General features: G+C 36.6%; 1 protein-coding gene across 2 annotated transcripts in view; it reads right to left on the reverse strand.

Moving 5' to 3' along the window:
* The window catches only part of LOC121875989, a 66,136-nt gene extending 52,734 nt beyond the window's left edge, over positions 1-13,402 (reverse strand). For both annotated transcript variants that reach the window (XM_042380833.1, XM_042380834.1), the window contains exon 1: positions 12,930-13,402. The gene's annotated coding sequence lies outside the window, so the exon portion shown is untranslated. The remainder of the gene's footprint in view (positions 1-12,929) is intronic.
* Between the last annotated feature and the right edge of the window lie 3,326 nt (positions 13,403-16,728).

Below are 16,728 nucleotides of genomic sequence, written 5' to 3' on the forward strand. Positions count from 1 at the left end.
TGGATGTAGATGGTGGCTCTGTGTTCTGGTGTAGTGGAGTGTAAACAGATAGTCACTTTAAACCTTGTAGACATATACTGGTTTAACATAGCCTATACCTTAAACCTTGTAGACATATACTGGTTTAACATAGCCTATACCTTAAACCTTGTAGACAGATCATGGTTAAATAGAGCCTATATCTTAAACCTTGTAGACATATGGTTTCACAACACGGTAATCACCACCACAAAGACCAATTATCATAATGACTTTGTATGGCTGAATTTAGAGTTAATTAAAGGAAAAAAAATTATAACTCGTAAGTGTAAACCAGATTATATTGTTATTCATCAAAAGCCCTTAATTATGGGTCTTGTCTCGTTAAATCTTCAAAAACTTATTAAAATCTAATCACTATATCGCTACACTGTCTTAATATATTATTTTTTACCCTGGCGAAAAATTTCCTCGTAAAAGTAAAAGTAGTTTCATTTGCCCATCAAAGACTTTTATGAGCCATTTAAAATATAATAAACTTTGCTTGAGAGCCACACATTACGGTACATTACCTCATTTTATAAACAAAAAATCTTATGGTGATAAATCGAGAGTTATACAAGTTTTTTCTTTCTGGTCATTAAACTTTGTGCTTAATGTGATAGTCTCAGGTGAGTCAGGTGAGGTGAAATACAGGTATATAATAATAAATGTTGTTTTAATGGTAACTTATGCTTGATGCTTCTTGTAAATACACTTTATTAGGAAATACAAATAAGTTGCTCTCAATCATACGCATATACTCATAAACTGTATATACACATACATACTTACATACAGATATACTCTCTCTCTCTCTCTCTCTCTCTCTCTCTCTCTCTCTCTCTCTCTCTCTTTCCCCTTTCCTCTTCTCCCCTCCTCTTTCTCTTCTCCCCTCCCCCCTCTCTCTCTGTCTATCTTTCAAAGTTTTTTCACTGTCCAAGAGAGAGACAGAATTTTATGGTTGACCAAAACATTTCGTATTCCGTCAGGGTGAAGCCGAAAGTTGACTACGTTTACAATGTTTCCTGCTGCTAACTGTGTTGCTATAGGGGGAGACACGATAACTGCTTTTAACAAGTTTACGAGGGAAAATATATGTGTAGACGTGGCGAGAGAGAGAGAGAGAGAGAGAGAGAGAGAGAGAGAGAGAGTGGTGGTGGTGGTGGAGCTTTTCTCACATACAGCTGAAAAACAGAAAAACCTGTGTGTGTTTGTGTGTTTGTGTGTGTGTGTGTGTATTCCTTTTTTTTCCAATTTATATGTTGAAATACTGAAACTTTTTTGTTCTTGTTCACAAAGGCTGAGACACGAACAAAAACACACCACTGGAAGAACAATCAATGAACACGGTAGAATGAACACAGTGAGAAAACCTTTTTGCCAATTTGAAAACTGGATTTTTTTTTTTTACGGTTCGAAAACATTTAAAATAAATATTTCCTGAAACACTTCTTGGGGGAGGAGGGGGGAGGAGGGTGCATTATAAAAGAAAAATTTACCTGTCTGTCTGGCTATTTGTCTACCTACCTAACACCTAACCTCTCCCTCCCTCCCTCCCAACAAACAATTCACCGCTTGCCTAAGTAAAGACAGACGATCATCAAGCGTTAACACGGGATGGAAGAGTTGACAGCCGCTTGAGGGAGGAGCTACCACAAGTCTCGCTATAACATTAACTTATCTACGATGGAGTTATGGAGTTAATTTCAGAGTATCAAGATTTTTAGCATCTACTGGACACACTCGTTAGGAAGATTTAGTGAAGCTTACAATGTGTTTTGGTGGCTTTTCCTTTGTTTCTGTTTATATGTAACTAATAACAATAGTGCTGGGATCCTTTCGTGTTGTAGTTTACTAAAGGTTAAACCAACGTTTTACAATTTACATAACAGAAGGCCCCAGTAGCGTTGCCAAAGTCCACCACATACACAGGTTTACTTCCCCCACAGATTGTAATGGAAACACATTTTTTTCCAGAGACTAAGTAATTAATCCCTATATCCTGACCCATGAACCTAACCTAACCTAACCTAACCTAACCTAACCTAACCTTAAATAAACATGAGGGAATTGTATTAAATTTTGGGTCCAATTCAGGAAATTAGCTTTGAGCCTTTTTTTTTTTCTTCCTCACAAAGTTGGATGTCTGATACCACAACGTTGGGAACTGTGTTGTTTTATGTGTGTGTGTGTGTGTGTGTGTGTGTGTGTGTGTGTGTGTGTGTGTGTGTGTGTGTGTGTCTGTTTCATAACGCCAAGAGAGCATTTTTATGGGTGATATTTAACTCTCTCTCTCTCTCTCTCTCTTCCTCCTCCTCCTCCTCGAGTTTTCAAGATCAAGTAACCTAACCTAACCTAACCTGGAGAAATATGGAACCATGGGACACAGCTTGGTACTTGAAGCTATTGAGGGCGATACTACACGTCTTTAAAGGATATATAATTTTACCCTTTTTAAAGATTTCTTCATAACCGAGTCAGTCAGTATTTTGTCCCGCCACTGTCACTAAAACACGACAGTCACTCTGGAACCATTGCAAGTTATTCATGCACCTAAACATTCCTTCCTAAACATTCCCTCTTCTTAAACATTCTCTCTTAAACATCCCCTCTTAAACACTCCCTCTTAGATCCTCAACATTCAAACATAAAAACATTCACAGTAGAAGTCGCTCTGTCTCTATGGCTCGTCCTCAAAAAAAACATTCACTATTTTGACTCGTATATTTTCAAATGGGTACAAGTTCGAACAATTACTCGACCAGTTCAAAAGCTCGACATTCCTTTGGCTTTCAGACCAGCGTGTAATGACTGTTTCTACGTGACAAGGTCATCTGTCTACCATGAACGTGATCCGAACTGAGAGAGAGAGAGAGAGAGAGAGAGAGAGAGAGAGAGAGAGAGTTTATACACACGGGAGGAAGCATGGACTCTGGTTAGCGCCAAGTCTTCGCTTTGTTTGTCATCTCGTCAACACTTTACACACACACTCTACCAGCAGCTTGAACGCTCTTAACTTCTTCATAGTCTTTTTTCCTCTTCCTTCCCCAGGCTTCCTTCTCCTCCTTCGCCAGTCTTTCCTTCTCCTTCAGTAGTCTTTAACATAAATACACAGTACTTCAAGGATTCCTACCTTTTATCTGGTAATTTCAAGATGATGTTACCCTCACCTAAACTAACCTAACGAAAACCTAACCTAACCTAACCCAGTGTCCTTGAAGCTGATGTTAACTCTCCTTTAACTTAATTTCCTCGGAGGTAATCCATTTTGTCAAGGTTCTTTATCGTGACGTGACGTGGTAAATATATGACTGTATTCAAGAGACTCCCAGAATATATACAGTATACACACACGTCTGTAAACGATAGTCATTTGTTTTCTATTTGGGTTGAAGAAGAATTAGACTCTTTTATAGTTCGTTATAGCGTTTATATTCCTCTATATTTATTTAGAAGATAGAATTATATCATTGGAATTAGATAAAGACATGTTAGTATTTAATATAGTAACATAATTAAGAGTAATACTGATAAAGAATATATTTTTAAGTTGTAAGGTGAAAATTCTGCGATAATACTAACGTTTGTATATCAATTGTTATCACATTTATAAAAAGCTCTGTTGATACAAAAAAAAAATAGATTTTCCACTGATAAAACTAAAAAGAATTATTTACAGCAACATTGTATCAGTTAACAAAAGTTCATGTTAGATTTGTTTTCTTAATTGTTTGGTCACTTCTGTAATTAATTAATAGATTGGATGAAAATACGTTTCATATTAAGGGAATAAATTTTGTCTTAATATTTTTTAGTCTTTTCTTAAGGTTTTAAATTTATAATATCTCAAATTAATTTCACCTGGGTTGTAGTACTCGCTGAACATTGTCTAAACTCACTGGAATATCTGGTCGTAGTACTCGCTAAACATTGTCATAACTCACTGTGTTATTGTGAACATTCTTAAGTTGTTATTCAAGAACTGTTTCTGACTGTCCCATTTTGGGAGTCTCCGAGAGCTTTATATGATCCTTGTGGCTTAAAGGCTCACACCACACAGCTAACATGTTTGTATCAATGTGTTCTCAGCCCTGTGTCTAGAAGCTATTGTTGTTGTTGCTATTAATATTGTTATCATTATTACTGTTGTTGTTGTTGTTGTTGCTATTATTGTTGTTATCATCCTTATTATTTTTGTAGTTGTTGCTATTATTATTATCATTATTATTATTATTATTATTATTATTATTATTATTATTATTATTATTATCATTATTAACACATGAATCTTTAACCCACATCAGACCAAAATATTACTACCGCCACTGACACTAACATGTAACCATCTTCACTCCCTCAGACACAAGTCACCGCCCCAAGTCTGGTTCACTCGACTCCCATCTCTGCTGTGTTGGTTTTATTATGGTTTTACGACGCGCCTAATGAGTGAGGATTCGAACATGAGTCCCTTGGGTCGTCAGTTCAGAAAAATGACAACTAGGCCACCGTATTCAGTTGGCAATACTCCAAGGTAAGTTTGTTTGTTTGCTGTTTAAATTAATTGTTATTTCTCAAGCGCCTGTCTCTCTGTCTGTCTGTCTCTCTGTGTCTCTGTCTGTCTCTCTGTCTGTCTGTCTCTCTATCTCTCTGTCTGTCTGTGTACCTGGTCCTTGCTTGTTCCCTCTCATACCTGGTCCTTGTGTCCCTCTCATACCTGGTCCTTGCTTGTTCCCTCCTACCTGCCCCCCCCACAAGACCTACATAATTGCTATACATTCTTATACAAAATTCCCCATTGTGTATATTCAGTACCGACTCTAATTGCCCTATTTAATGACACTAATTGGCATTATTGTTCTCGAGTTACAATGGGCACTCTAATCCACACACATTAGAAAAATTCAGTGAACTCGAGTGATTAAGGATTTGGTATATTAAAGTTTGTCAGTTTAAGTATCGTAAGTTTGTTTGGTGTTAAAGATCCGTGAATCTGATTTAGTGTTGCCATTTGGTTTACTTTAAAGTTAATTAGATTTTGAGTTTGAGATTTTTTTAGTTCCATATGAAAGAGATTTAGTTTGTATCATCATATTCATTGTTGTCGTTGTTGTGTAATATTATTATGTATTATTATTATTATTATTGGTGGTGTTGTTGTTAATATTCAAATTTATCATAATGAATTCACTGATATTTCTTGTTCCTAAAATTAATGTCCAGTTTATGCTGAATCTAATACAATATTGTAGTGAGTTAACATACACATGAATAGGGTAATGGGGTAGGTATGGTACTGACGTAATGGGTAAGGTGTAGTTTTAAGTTGATACAATAAAAATTATAATATTTACATCATGATAAACCTATACAATATATAATACAATACACGAGTCTGTTATAAGCTTTACGTTATGTCACAGCGATTAAAATCCTGTAAAACTTTCATGGTAACAGAGAGAAGAGAATCCTGTACCAACGTTGTATTGTCTAGTAACTTAAGTTAAAATTTCTACGATAACAGGAACTTTAGTTTAAGAAGTTGAGTATATATTTTTTACCTTGTTGTCTACACCTGAGGTATCGTAAATAAAGTTAGTATCGTGTGATGTCAGGAGGAGTTAAGAGAAGCGTGATGTTGTTGTGGTTGTTGATTTTTATTTTACATCTGTAGTGAAAGAGAATTTTATGTAGAATAGCAACAAATTCAATGTTTTTTTTTTTTTAGGTTCGGTAGATTTATTGAGCTGGAGGGAGGAGGGGAGGGGATAAGGGGAGATGAAGGGGAAGGTTGATGGGAGAGGAAGGGTGGAAAGTGAGAGGGGGGTGGAGGGGGAAAAGGTGGGAAGGTTGAGAGGAGAGGAGAAGAAAGGGAGGAGGGAAGGATTCAGTGGAGTGGAGGAGGGAAGGTTTGAGGATAGAGGGAGAGATGACTTAAGGGGAGAGGGAGGGAAGAGGGAAGGGTTAAGGGGAGGGGAGAAAGAAGGGGGAGAAGAGTTGAGAGGAGAGTTGAGGAGAAAGTGAGAGGGGAAGAGTTGAAAGAGAGGGGAGAGGGGTGAGAGGGAGGAATCATTACCACGCGAAGCTCTAAGAATACGAGCCCAGATTAATAATTCCGTCTCGCTGCTGCCATTTAACTTAACATAAAGGAAAGACAAATTGAATTTCTCCTCCTCGTCACAAACCAAGAAAGTCGATGTTGGAAGATTTATAACGTGTAGCGTAGTGAATGGCGTGTATAAATCGTTGTGTCAGTTTTGAGGTAAAGTGTGTCAGTTTTGGGGTTCCGTGTGTCAACCATAACCTAATGTGTGTGTGTGTGTGTATGTGTGTGTGTGTGTGTATGTATGTGCGTAATAACTCGCATACAAGAAACATACCAATACAAATATAACTAAGCATTAATCTATAACCACAAAACCACAATCCCTCATAATTATCATCTAAAGTGTCCTCCTAACCTAACCTAACCTAACCTAACCCACGTTGATGACTCGTTGGCATTATGTAATCAAGAAAGGACATTATTCGCTTGTGTCAGCAGCATATAAATTGTGAAATTATTTAATAGGAACAAATATTTTTTTTTCTATTGTCGGTGGTCAAGAGATTCACCAATTTTGTGTTTTAATTTGAGTCTTATTAAGGACATGATAGTTATGGTGTGGTGTGGTGTGGTGTGGTGTGGTGCGGTGTCGTGTGGTGTGGTGTGGTGCGGTGTGGTGTGGTGTGGTGTGGTGTCTTGTCTGTCTGTCTGTCTGTCTAGAAGTCGAGTGTGTGTATACAACATTGTCCCTAATTGTCAGAGAACGAAAGTAGAAAGACACAATGTTGAGGCTTGACTCTCTCTCTCTCTCTCTCTCTCTCTCTCTCTCATGCCGTTTCTCTTATAATTTAAGCCTCTGGTAAAATCATTATATAACCTCCCGTGTTCTAAACTATATCCACTTTAAATTACATATTATATTTCCGGGTTATAATGAACAGTTCAAGATCCGGATTCTGAAAGGTTCTCACCATGAATATTCCTCGTAAGTGAAGTTATAAGAATCCTCGTAATTGGTTGAGTTGAGCGTAAGAAAATAAATTATGCTAAAAAATATCGGAGCTTCTTCACCTTTAAAATATAAATGAGATTCAAACTTAACTTACTACGTTCCTAAGACAAATTTCAGGTAGATAATTATTTTTCCAGGAGACTATTCACCTTAATTATAATATCTAGGGAAGATTATCAAGTCAAAATAAATTCTTAAGTGAAATTTTGACTTCAGTTTTTGGATATTATTTTTTCCCCCTGTTGAATTCTTTTGTCTTCAGTAACTTTAAACAATCATTCTAGGTCTAGGTTAGGTTAGGTTAATTTTCTGAGTTCTCTGAGGTTTTCAAAGAACTTCCTCCTGCATGAAAGACAGTCACCTAAAGAAGCAGGCGTGGAAAGATTACCTCAACAGGGAGAGAGTTTAGAAACACCCAGCAATTTTAACCCGGATTGCTCTCTCTCTCTCTCTCTCTCTCTCTCTCTCTCTCTCTCTCTCTCTCTCTCTCTCTCTCTCTCTCACACCTCTTCTTCCCCCCTCTTATTCCGTTCCATTACCTCCTCTTCCACCTCTCCTTCCCTTCCCACCAGACACTCACCCTTACTCCTCCCATTCATTCACCACACACACACACACACTCTCCGTCCCTCGTGAGTGACCACCGACACTCCTTGCATAACACGAGTGACCAACATCTTTACTCGAGTGTTTGAGAATTTATGAAGATTAAAAACCTCAGCTTATTTCACCTGATGATTCACCTGAAGGGAAATAGAGGATTAGGTTAAGTTAGGTTTGGTTAGGTTTGGTTAGGTTTGGTTAGATTTGGTTAGGTTTGGTTAGATTTGGTTAGGTTTGGTTAGATGTGGTTAGATTTGGTTAGGTTTGGTTAGATTTGGTTAGATTTGGTTAGATTTGGTTAGGTTTGGTTAGACGTGGTTAGACGTGGTTAGATTTGGTTAGCAATAAATTGTTTAATCATTAGGTGAAATAAGTGATATATTCAAAGAGTTGTACTTATTTCCTCACTTAAGAGAACATAATTCAGGGTTACATTAAGTCTTAGGTATAAAGTCTAAGTAACTTTCTACTGCCAGGTTTGTGTTGTTACTTAAGGCAGCTACTTAGTTGAGTTCTTATGTAGCCAGTTGAGAGAAAAATTTAGCCTTTGAGCCTTTGAGAGACTTGAGGCTGAGAGAAGTGTGGGAGATAATTATGAGTTTTATAATCTCTCTCTCTCTCTCTCTCTCTCTCTCTCTCTCTCTCTCTCTCTCTCTCTCTCTCTCTCTCTCTCTCTCTCTCTCTCTCTCTCTCTCTCTCTCTCTCTCTCTCTCTCTCTCTCTCTCTCCCCTTCCTAATAAATGTGTTTTGTTTATATCTTTCCCTACACCACTTATCAGCACACACACACACACACACACACACACATTCAGTGTGTGTGTGTGTGTGTGTGTGTGTGTGTGTGTGTGTCAACCTTTGGCTACTCGTGAACCCAACTCATGTGACTGTGTAGGTGATCTGTTTAATGGTAATTCACCTAACTAATAGAGAGTTCGGCCCAGTGTGCTTGTCATTAATTAATTCCACAGTAATTTGGGTACCTGGAGCTTGCATGTATGTATGTATGTATGTATGTATGTATGTATGTATGTATGTATGTATGTGATGCATATTATACATACTAGCATGAATAATATATAAAATAATAAACTAAATAAAGAAAAGATAAAGTACCATGACCCAACACACATTTCCGAGGTCATCAACATCCTGAACTGGGTCGTTGAATACCAGAGGGAGTTGGTCTTCTCCTTCACGAGTACAAGGAGGAGGTGACAGTCTTTATCTTCATGTGTGTGTGTTCCTTGTGTGTGTTCCGTGTGTGTGTTCCGTGTGTGTGTTCCGTGTGTGTGTTCCGTGTGTGTGTTCCGTGTGTGTGTGTGTTCTCCCTCTTGTACTCACACTGTTAAAGATAACACTAATGGGCATCGTTATTCTTGTGTTTTAAAGACGTGTATTATGGGTTTATTTTTATATAGTTTGGGTTTATTTTTATATATTTTGGGTTTATTTTTATATAGTTTGGGTTTATTTTATATATTTTGGGTTTATTTTTATATAGTTTGGGTTTATTTTTATATAGTTTGCGTTTATTTTATATATTTTGGGTTTATGTTTATATAGTTTGGGTTTATTTTATATATTTTGGGTTTATTTCTATATAGTTTTGGTTTATTTTTATTTAGTTTTGGTTTATTATGTTTATGGATGTTAGTTATGAGTTTAACTATAATACCCTAGATGTTGTCATTTTATTTTGTATTTTAACTATTTTTTGTATAGTTTTTATAGTTCTCTTATAATTAGCACAGAATAACATCATCAGACACAATGCTCAACTGGGATAAAAAAAAATATCATTAACTTTCTGGAACTTGATTTTGTAATGTGGATGTAACCTGATATTCTCGGCCTTGTTGATATCCACTATAAAGGCGATAGTGTTGGTATGTCCTTGTATACCTAAACTGATACAACATATTACAAGTTTGTTATAGTTTATCTCTCATATTTTGTACAGCATCATGTGTATAAATTGACCACACGTTTGGCTCACATATTGCTAGACTTATTCTGACTAATGTGTTTCTACCTTATGTCTGTCTATCTGTCTGTCTGTCTGTCTGTCTCTGTCTCTCTCCTCCCCCCCTCCCCTCTCTACCCGTCCTTGTTAATGGAGTGCTACGGTAGAGTGGATACATTGCCTTACCCTTCCAAAAAGGTCACCAACTGTCCCCCTCACTCCACCCAGCCGTGAATGGACACTTAACTTTAAAGACAGAGGGGGGGAGGGGGGGTGAAAGCTGTTTGGGGCGCCTATACCTGCCATAATTCTCCCTTATGTACCGAAAGTAAAACTAAAGTTAGGTTAGGTTAGGTTAGGTTAGGTGACTCTTTCAATACGATGAATCATTTTATTTAATTCAATGATATACAGTAGTGCTCACGGGGTTAAGCCAACATATTTCAGGGATTAACCCAACATACTCAAGGTTTTAATTCGATATCACCTTTGACCTCTTGACCTATTCGAGGACAGAGGAGTTATTTGTATCAAGTTGGACTCGAACTCCTGAGCTGCTTATAGAATAGAGAAGATTGTTTACTAACAGCCACCGCGTGACGAAACAATGATGTAATTATCCAAATCACGCGTCACTTCCACCAATCACAGCCGAGTAATCCCCGTCATACCCCACCCTTTTCACCCACCCACCCACCTCCACCCACCCCACCACCACCCACCCACCCACCACACCCACCCCACCACCCCACCACCCCACCCCACACCCACCACCACCCACCCGCACCCACCCTTCACCCCGTACAAAAGAGAATAAAAATTTTACTTAAGTATTACGATAAAAAAACTGGTAATATATCTCCAGGGGAAGACAAAACAGGTGAACAATAACTCTCAGAAGATGAGTTAACATGTACCTTACTCAACACGACTCACCAGTGACAGAAACAAACGGGACAATACGAGGGATCATACGTACTCTTGGACACTATATCACTGTTGCAGTCTGTATCAAACGTTTATCTATTTAACAATTATATATTCCCAAAAGGTTACTCCAAGGAGATTAATTATTTTGTCATTTTAATTAATGTTTTCTGTAGTCTTAGCAATATAGATAACAACAAAAACAAAGAAATTAGTTTTAGTTTAGCTATTATATGACCTGTATATATCTTTTAAATGTTAAGTCACAGGGTGTGTTGCCAGGGCAGCTATCCTCACCCAAGACTTTCACCCCCAGATAAGTTGGTTAATTAAATGGCCTCTTGGGAAGGAACTGGCCAAGTGCTGCCAAATGAAGACGCTCTAAATGTATCTTGGTTTTAGCAACGTAAATTACCTCAGTGTTAAGACATGTAAGTTCATTAACTCTCGGTTGGTTCTTATAGTGAAAAGTTGTTGATTAAATTGATGTTGTGAGATTTTATGAAGTTAAGTGAGAGTGAAGGATAGATGTGATTAAACGAAGTGATATATTGTACTGGCAAATAAACCGACACTAATAGTATGTAGTCTCCACCCATTAACATGTAAAACCTTCATTAAAATATTTACTGTCAAACTTTAAAACAATTTACTCCAATCACCAACAGAAGTAATTAACGTATCATTATCTTCTAACAATTGTTCAAGAGTAGTTTCAAACAAGTAATACAAGTGATTGAACATTAATAGTGAACCATTTACTGAAAATATACATAGTACATTCAGTTAAGTACACCGTTAACCATGAATAATTTATTAAACTTAGGAAATTGAGAAATAAATTGATGTTGACAGCGATAATGAAAGTGATAATGATATGTATATACGAATGATACTTCTTCCATCAGTTTGCTCGAAGATAGCGGAAAAGTTTAAATTAAAAGTGTAGTGTAGCAAGGTGGCATCATTTCTCCAAAACTCTTTACAGCAGAACTTAAGGGAAAGTTTAAGTTGTTTAAGTTAGGCTGAAGTGGTTTAGGTAATAGTAGGTGTACATATTTATAAAAAGACTCAACACACATCAAACACGAGTAAATTAACTAAAATAATATAAATCTAATATAATTTTATAATTTTTAGCTAAAAAGACCGATAATTAGAATTAACCTGAATCCACCATATAAACAATAACAAAAATAGTCTATATTACTCAAAGCTAATCCAGGTAAATGAAGAAACAGGTATCAAAGCTGGGAAATTAAATTATATTAAAAAAAAAATTAAATTCCCCTAAATAAAAAAAAATATTTGACTCACCCAATATCAGTCTTTAATTTCAGCTATAAAACATGATTACAGATACCAGATAACAAAGAAACACCAAATACTCAAACAAGCATAGGAAAACATACATAAGACCTCGGTATAAATGAGAAAGGCGAAAGACGTGGAGAGATGTGACGGCAAAGTACAAGATGACATTACGAGGCGGAGGAGGCCAGTCAAGTGATCGCTGAGTAGATCATATGTTACCAAGACACATTCAGTAGATCGAGAAGTTATTTGTTACGCTGATTCTGGGAGATGAGGAGGCGAGTTGAGTGACGAGTAGAATATAAACTAACGAGTGACTGTAGTGTTTGTTGGTTACTCAGTGAGATACAAGACGATACTAGATACACTTTATATATTGAAATTTCACTTATTGTAGTTTAGTTTAGGTGTATATTTAAGTAACTTATTCTTCTTAATATACTGAGTAAGTTGCAGTATATTTAGTATATTTTTGAGTTATTTATACATATCAAAAATACACAAAGAAAGTATACTGTACCTTCCTATGTGTGTGTGTGTGTGTGTGTGTGTGTGTGTGTGTGTGTGTGTGTGTGTGTGTGTGTGTGTGTGTGTGTGTATTCGCTAATTATGTTTGTGTATTTATTATCACACGCTGTTTGTTATTTGTTTATATAATGAGTTACTCTGGTAATCCTCCGAGCAGCTGAGGCGGTGTCCAGAGGAAAACAAAAATCATTGGAAAAAGTCGTAAAAAGAAGTCACTATTTTGTCAAGGGAAATAAGTCATAGGAAATAGACACATTAATTAAAGAATCCAGATATAGTTAGGTTAGGTTAGGTTAGGTTTGGTTAGGTTAGGTTAGGTTAGGTTAGGTTTGGTTAGGTTTGGTTAGGTTAGGTTAGGTTTGGTTTGTGACATGTTTTCTATGACTTTTTTCCTACGTACAGAGTCAATACCTAGACAATCACTCACTCAACCAAGTAAAAACTCCATAGACTCTTTTGATCAAGAGTATCACCTTGTTATTGTACCATTACTACAGTACATAGAGAGCGTCACTCACCTTCTACACATTATCGTCACACTCTTCCCTCCACCAGACTCTTAAGCCTAATGGTGTGCGGAAAGTCGGCATCTTGAAGGCTGGTCAGGCCTCCCCGGAACCTTAATAACACATTCCTTCGGGAGTTTCTCAATTCCTGAAGGGTTCCTCAAGGCTTTCAACACCTTCGGGATTTTCTTTTTAATCTTTCTAAGTAAATGTGTGACTTTCCTTGACAAGTAATTCTGGTAACTTATTCACAATTCCACTTATTTTACTTTTCCGATAGTTCTTGTAAATTCATAACTTTAATATATCGTAAATATGGTGAGTAATTTTTCATGTAATATTCATAAACAAATACTGAACACCGTAGTAGAAGAAATATCTATGGATTATTAACTCTTCTGTGAGTATATGTGGCAGTGGTTGCACTTGGCGCGTGTCCAGTGAGGTCACTTACAGACTCCCGCTACACCTCTACCCCGACACACCGCCACCCAAACACTGAACACTTTCCTCTCATCTCCACTCTCGTCCGCCAACCTATGCAGTTGCCAGCAGTTGCTTACTCTTTCTTGATCAGAATTTATAGTTAACTATAAAAGCATTTAAGATATCTATAACACGGTCCATTCCTGAATTAACGAGAATACGAAAGAATCATTGACATTCATAATAACGTCATTATGTTATTATCGAAGATGAAAGTCGGTGTTTCCCCTCTTACACGAAGCTGTCAGCCAATCACATCCTGAGTAAAGGAACGCGAGCTACTCTCACTGGTGGGTTGGGCTGCTGGCTCACATGTCGGCAAAGTTTAAAGCTGAACTAATCTTGAAGCGCGTAATTCAATGTGAAATATTTCGTTCGTTTATTCCTGCTGCACTTAAAGAAGATAATGATGATGAAATAAGCGAGAAGTTTTATTAGTGGACTAAAAGAGAGAGAATCCCACATTGCAAGAATTACTTTAGCTGTATTCCTGTTTGTGTTGAGTTACTACTGAGTGTTGTTGGTGGGTCGAGTGTGTGTGTGTGTGTGTGTGTGTGTGTGTGTGTGTGTGTGTGTGTGTGTGTGTGTGTGTGTGTGTGTGTGTGTGTGTGTGTGTGTGTGTGTGTGTGTGTGTGTGTGTGTGTGTGTGTGTAATGGAAGCTACAGGTAATGCTCCAGTAGATTGTGTGAATTAATGAGAAAACATCTGACAAAACTCTTTCCTAAAAAAAAAAAAAACATTGTGACAACTCGAGGAAAAAATAAACAACCAATTAGAATTCACAGAGTCAACTACTTAATACACGTGACTTATGTCGACATTAATAGGAAAAACGAACAAAAAAAAATCCACATTTTCTTTTATTCGTCTAATTATGAAAAACCAAACATAGAGTATTTTTAAATAACTCAGATGGCCTTTTCACAGTTAGTTCAGGGAAAGAAATTCTTAATCTGGCGAAAACTATTCTTGGTTTTGTGAGATATTATTCGCATATGAATTTACACAATGTTGTCTTTCCTCTAATTCCTGATACAAGTAACTCCAAAATACCATACACGCAGTTACGGTCACACTAAATCAATATTGTGTTTTAGTTTTGTTTTACCTTAAATAAAAAACAAGTACATTAAATCAAGTTTCTTCAGTACTAAACCTGTGAGTCACTTTATGTACTCATACGACACTTCACACACTTGAGTACGATGCCACGTACTCGTATTGAATCACCCGAGTACTAAAGCAGGCCAGCGCTCACCAGAATTAATTAAATTCAATATTGTGTTAGTAATCTGACTAGTGTTCTCGCTTCATTGTAACTATCAGCGTGTAATTCAACCTGATTCAATATATATCAATTGAAGTTATTATATAATGACATATATGTTTGTGAAGTAATGTCTCGTGTTTTTTATAATTGCTAGAATGTGATAAAAGTCGAAGTATGAACTTATGATATGTAAATTCCTCTTCGTTTCTCTATTTTCTTTTGCATATATTTTAATCTGAATTTGTGTCATTTCTTAAAGAAACGAAAAATATATCTCAGAAGGAATTAATGTTGATGTGATTAGCATTTGAAAGTTAATATTTCCTGGATTATGGAAAAATTGTCCTGAAAAGTTAGTTAAAGTCGTAAAAAGAGACGGAGAAAAATCGGTCTCTCTCTCTCTCTCTCTCTCTCTCTCTCTCTCTCTCTGTAAATAATAAATGAGCTAATATGATGCAGTGTTTTATTCTGACTATTAACGCTCCATATTACAGTCGTGAGGAAATTTTATAAGCAATCCAACAGTAAAAATGTGGAAAACTAACCTAACCTAACCTAACCTAACCTAACCTAACCTAACCTAGTATTTATTAAGAAAATGTTGGATGTATAGAAAAAAAATCGATTGGGCGAACAAATTTTTGCGTCATAGATAATCACAAATTTGGCCGAAGGAAAGTTCTCATTAAATTTTATTACGTTCAATTTTCCAATCAACGGTGTGTGTGTGTGTGTGTGTGTGTGTGTGTGTGTGTGTGTGTGTGTGTGTGTGTGTTCATTTGATATATTGTCGATAATCATTGCATTTTTTAGGTAATTAATGCACACCGAAAAGACGCACGCACGCACACACACACACACACACACACACACACACACACACACACACACTGAACTAACCTCATCACCTTCAGCTCAGTATCAGAGTTAATGAACAAAGCAATATGATACATAATGAAGTCTTATGTTGAGAAATAGATAAATAGATTTATGTAATGAGAACTTCATTATGATGACGATGACGATGATGATGACGATGATGATGACGATGATGATGATTTTGATAATGATGATGATTATGATGATGAAAACAATGATGATGACGATGATGATGATTATGATGATGACGATGATGATTATGATGATGAAAACAATGATGATGATGATGTATTTAGTGATCTATTATTATCTATCGTTGACAATCATTCATTTACATCATAGGAATAATAACATAGATTATTTTTGTTTTTATCTTAATTCCAAATATTATACGACTGCCTTGTGGAGTCTCCTGAAACAATTGCTAGTTGTGGTTTTAACTGCGAAATATAATGAAGATTTCTGTTCACTCCGGAAGCAGCGAAGCAGCTATTAGTGAGGTAATTACTAGCCATTTCTATATTCTCTCCACCTCGTTCTGCCTCCTTAACGAGCAGTTGTTTATCGCCCCATAACGATTGTGAGGGTTGTTAAGGCTGTAAGTCGCCCACTGCCAGCGATAATCCTCTTCCTTAGTCTCGTTGTGTGTGTGTGTGTGTGTGTGTGTGTGTGTGTAATGGACCACAACTTGCCGACAAGTGTAAACGTCTGTAAAGTCCTGTCATCCACACACACACACACACACACACACACACACACACACCAATCCATCACCACCACTGATAAACCTGGACATATTTTTTCCCCATAACACAAAAATTTATCTGAGGTAAATTTCACGAATATGTTGAAATGTTAGAGAAAGGAGTAATTGGTATAGCCAGACAAACATGCATTCAGATTTACTTATTAAATGTTCAAATAAATACACAAATTGATTTATAAATATATGATACTTAGTTACACGTATAAATAATTTCAATTTCAACTTTTGAGGTATTATTTTTTTTTTTTAATATTATGGCTAGGTTAGGTTAGGTTAGGTTAGGTTAGGTTTGGTTAGGTTATAACTAAGTATAAGAGTGGTGTTTGTTGGCCAGTATATTGTTTTAATCTTTTACGAACTTGACAGAAGCAGAATGATCGATCCTTTCAGTGACTGCTAGAGTATAGGA

Source organism: Homarus americanus, unplaced genomic scaffold (assembly GCF_018991925.1).
Source record: "Homarus americanus isolate GMGI-L3 unplaced genomic scaffold, GMGI_Hamer_2.0 scaffold467, whole genome shotgun sequence".
Taxonomy (NCBI): domain Eukaryota; kingdom Metazoa; phylum Arthropoda; class Malacostraca; order Decapoda; family Nephropidae; genus Homarus; species Homarus americanus.